Source organism: Hypanus sabinus, chromosome X1, assembly GCF_030144855.1.
Source record: "Hypanus sabinus isolate sHypSab1 chromosome X1, sHypSab1.hap1, whole genome shotgun sequence".
Taxonomy (NCBI): Eukaryota; Metazoa; Chordata; class Chondrichthyes; order Myliobatiformes; family Dasyatidae; genus Hypanus; species Hypanus sabinus.
In genome coordinates this window covers 41,746,045-41,751,113 of record NC_082738.1, presented here as the reverse complement: position 1 = coordinate 41,751,113, position 5,069 = coordinate 41,746,045, and the positions used below count along the sequence as shown (strand labels likewise).

At 42.8% G+C, this 5,069-nt stretch overlaps 1 pseudogene; it reads right to left on the bottom strand.

Annotated features, from left to right (window-relative positions):
* Nucleotides 1-3,183: 3,183 nt before the first annotated feature.
* LOC132384483 (small nuclear ribonucleoprotein Sm D2-like) lies at nucleotides 3,184-3,704 on the bottom strand (annotated as a pseudogene).
* Between the last annotated feature and the right edge of the window lie 1,365 nt (nucleotides 3,705-5,069).

The window sequence follows — 5,069 nt, the reverse complement described above, 5'->3', positions numbered from 1 at the left end:
CAGAGGAAACCCACACTGTTGGAGGAGAACTTCCAAACTCCTTACAGACAGTGGCGGGAATTGAACCTGAGTCGCCAAAGCTGTAATGCGACACCATTGTACTAATGGTGGAGAATAACTAATGAGACCCAGGTAAAGAGTTGTAGATGAGAACCCTTGCATCATTTGTTGACTGTGTGGATAATGTTTTGTGTTTTTACGAGTTGGTGAACTAAGATGATCAACATCACCTACACTGGTCTTGTGATTAGGTGAAGTTGTTTTATAGGTGCAATCTTACAAAAAGCTTTATTATATTAGGCTAATCAGTGTCTGTAAGCTGTGGGTCAAACACAGTAAGGGTTTTGGCAGATGATTAATGATGAGGCTAAGGAAGCAAGATTTGAGAGGTCTTTTGCAAGGAGCTGGTGGTAGGGAAAAAGGGTGTTTCAGCTAAAACTGCTGGAACTTGGGATGAGTGTTGAAGGTTCTCAGTGCAAGGCTGTAGAGATTGGGTATTTCCTGTGTGATCTGTGAAGGCTGGAGACTCCATTACTGCTGATAGTCCAGGGACGATGAAGGACATTCAGTACCCCAGCAAATGTGAGTGAGGATGGGAGTCATGGTAACTCACGTTTAATCCCGACCTAGGTGCTGTCTTGTGAAGTTTGCACATTATCTCCGTGGTTGATCCAGTTTCTTCCCACATCCCAATGATGGAGGCTAATTGGCTTTTGTAAATTACCACTTAGTGTAAGTTAATGGCAAAAGGAATTGCTGGGTATAAATCAGAGAATAAATTACTGGGAACTAAGGTGAGGTGGAACACAAAATTAGCATCACTCCACTAAGAGTTGTTATGGATTTGATTGGCCTATTAATTTCTTTCAACACCACTATTTATTGAAGAATACTTCTCACAATGCCTTGGGACACATCATCAGTGATATAACCTGGGGTCATTGGGTGCTTCAGGTCTTTCAACATCAGACACCCTCAACCAGGCGACCCAGCCGTGGTTGATCAAGCCACGACTTGTGTTCAGGGAGCATGTGCTGCAGATCCCCATGGACTTCTTCTCTTCATCCAGAGCCATCTTGAGGCTTCCTCTGCTGCCTCTGTGGTTTCCGATGGCTCTCTGCCTCCTTTTACCAGCGATGCCAATGCACTGAGGGCTCTGTGAAGAGATTGTCTAGTGAAGGCATGGCAGCCCACTTCAACAGGCATGTTCTTTGCCTTCCATCCCTGCCTCCAACAGACTGTCCAGTTCCTCGCATCTGGCAGCACCTCCAGAGCTTCTCTCATGGCACTGTCAGCTCCAGCAGGATGATGTATTTTGCTGCCTCTGAGACCATGAGGATGTCTGGTCTGATGGTGGTCTTGACAAAGTGCTGTGGGAACTTCAGTTGTTTCCCTAGGTCAGTCAGGAGCAGGTGCCAGAATCTCTGTGGGTGGCTTTACTCTTGCTTCTGGTTGCTCTCTATCTCTCACAAGACGATGGCTTGATTGCAGGCTTGAGCTCGTTCACTGTTATTGATCCCTAAGAAGATTGCCTCCACGAGGGTCTTCTATACCTGGTCATGTCTCTTGTGGTATCGGCCGTCTCCAAGCGTTTTCAGGCAGCAGCTCAAGATGTGCTCCAAGGTTCCTCTCCTTGAGCACAACAGACAGCATGGGGCATCAACCTTCCCCGAGCTATAAGATTTGCAATGTGAAATATTAGCTTGTATTTGTCAGTATCCTGAATGACCACCTACATATTCTCTCGCTGCTCAGTCCTGAAGAAGGGCCTCAGCCAAAATGTCGACTGTTTATTCGCTTCCGTAGATGCTGCCTGACCTGCTGATTTCCTCCAGCGTTTTGTGTGTGTTGCATATTGAGGACATTTTTTTGAAACAAAAACAAAAACTATTGGAAATATTCAGAGAGAAACTGAATTAGGTTTTATGTTTGATGATCTTTAATTTTTTGATAGGTCATCAACTTGATATGTTAACTCAGTTTCTCTTTCCTTTTTTAAATTTTTTTTCATCAAAATGATAGTTTTTATTACAAATGATACTAGACCATAAGACAAAGGAGCAGAAGTCAGCCATTCGGCCCATTGAGTCTGCTCTGCCATTTCATTATGAGCTGATACAATCTCCCCTTTAGTCCCATTCCCCCACCTTTTCACCATAACCTTTGATGTCCTGACTACTCAGATACCTATCTATCTCTGCCTTAAATACACCCAATGACTTGGCCTCCACTGCCGCCCGTGGAAACAAATTCCATAGATTCACCACCCTCTGGCTAAAAAAATTTTTTTGCATCTCTGTTCTGAATGGGCGCCCTGCAATCCTCAAGTCATGCCCTCTGGTACTAGACTCCCCCACCATGGGAAACAACTTTGCCACATCCACTCTGTCCATGCCTTTCAACATTCGAAATGTTTCTATGAGGTCCCTCCTCATTCTTCTAAACTCCAAGGAGTACAGTCCAAGAGCAGTCAAATGTTCCTCATATGTTAACCCTCTCATTCCCGGAATCATTCCAGTGAATCTTCTCTGAACCCTCTCCAACGTCAGCACATCCTTTCTTAAATAAGGAGCCCAAAACTGCACACAGTATTCCAAGTGAGGTCCTACTAGTGCCTTGTAGAGCCTCAACATCACGTCCCTGCTCCTATACTCTATTCCTCTAGAAATGAATGCCAACATTGCTTTTTCCTCCTTCACCACCGACTCAACCTGGAGGTTAACCTTAAGGGTATCCTGCACGAGGACTCTCAAGTCCCGTTGCATCTCAGAACTTTGAATTCTCTCCCCATTTAAATAATAGTCTGCCAATTTATTTCTTCTACCAAAATGCATGACCATACACTTTCCGACATTGTAATTCATTTGCCACTTCTTTGCTCATTCCCCCAATCTATCCAAGTCTCTCTGCAGACTCTCTGTTTTCTCAACACTACTGCCCCCTCTACCTTTCTTTGTATCATCAGCAAACTTAGCCACAAAGCCATCTATTTCATAATCCAAATCGTTAATATACAACGTTAAAAAGAAGCAGCCCCAACACGGACCCCTGTGGAACACTACTGGTAACTGGCAGCCAACCAGAATGGGATCTCTTTATTCCCATTCTCTGTTTCCTGCCACTCAACCAACACTCTATCCACTTATGTAACTTTCCCATAATTCCACGGGCTCTTGTCTTGTTTAGCAGCCTCATGTGTGGCACCTTGTCAAAGGTCAAACAGATATCAAACAGATACTAAACAGATATCATTGGGACAATGATACAGACAATAAATCCAAAAACCTAACTTTTGCGTGCTTATGTCATGTGATACGTTACAAATCTCTCAGAAAATGGCGTTCATTTGCCTGTGATCAGTGGGTTCCTAAGTACGACAATCACAGAGTCCCCTCGAAGGAACATCTTAGAGATGTATCGGTCCTTGTTGATGGGTTTTGACTTCTTGCTTTTTCCCTTTCTTGGGTACCTCGGTCCACATTTCCTTCATGTTTTCTAACACCATGTTGCAATGTCCGTCAAAGGCCTTGACTCTGCCAAGCAGCTTCTTATTGTTCCAGCAGTTAAATAAGGACCTGTGTGTTATTTTAGACAGATTGTGTCAGAACAGAGAGGGGCCCCATATTAAACTCCTCTTCCTCTCTCTTCTGCAATTCCTTGGGAGTCATCTCATTTTTTAATAGACTCATGCTTCCCTCTCTCTTTGTGGCGCCGGATCGCCTCCTCACCCACAACCGCGCTTCGTCTCCCGCCGGAAGAGAAAGGCCCCTCAGTTTCTCTTTCCAAAGTTACTGAATGGCTTATTGACTATCTCTAGCATTTTCTGTTTTTATTTCAGATTTCCAGCAATTTTGTTTTTAAATAATAAAAATCAGCAATTATTGTCTTTCCTGTGGTGCCCAATAATTCATTAGGCTATATTTCATTAGGAGTTTGAGAAGATTTGACAAGTCACTAAAGACTCTGACAAATTTCTACAGATTTACCGTAGAGGCCATTCTGATTGGTTATGTCACTGAAGGCTCCAAGAAACAAGACTGGGAAAAGCTGCAGAGAGTTGTAGACTTAGCCAGCTCCATCATGGGCACTAACCTCTCCAGCATCGAGGACATCCTCAAAAGGTGATGCCTCAAGAAGGTGCAACGCATCATTAAGGACATGCCCTCTTCTCATTACTACCACCAGGGAGGAGGTACAGGAGCCTGAAAATGCACACTCTACATTTTAGGAACAACTTCTTGCTTTTGTTTTGCACTATTTATTTATTTTTTATATCATATTGTAACTTATAGTACATTTTTAGGTATTGTACTGTACTGCTGCTGCAAAACAGCAAATTTCACATCATATGTCAGTGAAAACAATTCTAATTCTGGGGCTCATCGAGTATACTTGGGATACTGACCAGCAGGGGGAGTGATGTAGCAAAAGAAAGTAACAAACCACAGATGTGGTCTGAATCTAAATGGATATGACTTGCACTTCTCATGGAGTCTTTGTGATAGTGCCTTTCTTCCTGAACTTTTGATGGGTTGTTTTTTTTTGCAGGTATTTTAAGTAAAAATAGTGACCATGATTTGTCTTGCTATCTTAGTGCTTTTCTTTAGTGTCACTGTACAATTTCCTCCAAATCAGAAGATTTTTTAGATGAGCTTTATTGCATTGTTTGCATCAATTCAAATCAGCAAGGATTGTGCTGGGGGCAGCCTGCAAGTATCGCCATCCTTCCAGTGCCAACATAACACTCAAAACCGTCTCTCCCTATTTCATTCTGACTTTCATTCTGAATATTTTGCCAATGTTGGCCTCTCCAACTGTCTCTGGGAAGTAGCGCCCAGAGGCACGGCATCATCATAGTTTCTCCATTAACTTCCTGTGCCACTTGTGATACTGATCTGATCCTTGTATCTCAGATTTTTATGAAAAAAAAATTAAAGGAAGTCTTCAAAAAGTTATAAAAACAGAAGAATTCCAGTAGGCAGAGCGGCACACGGCAGCAGCGGCCTTTCGGATCTGGTGCTACTTTAATTTAGTTTGCTTTAATTTAATTTAGTTTTTTAAATTTAATT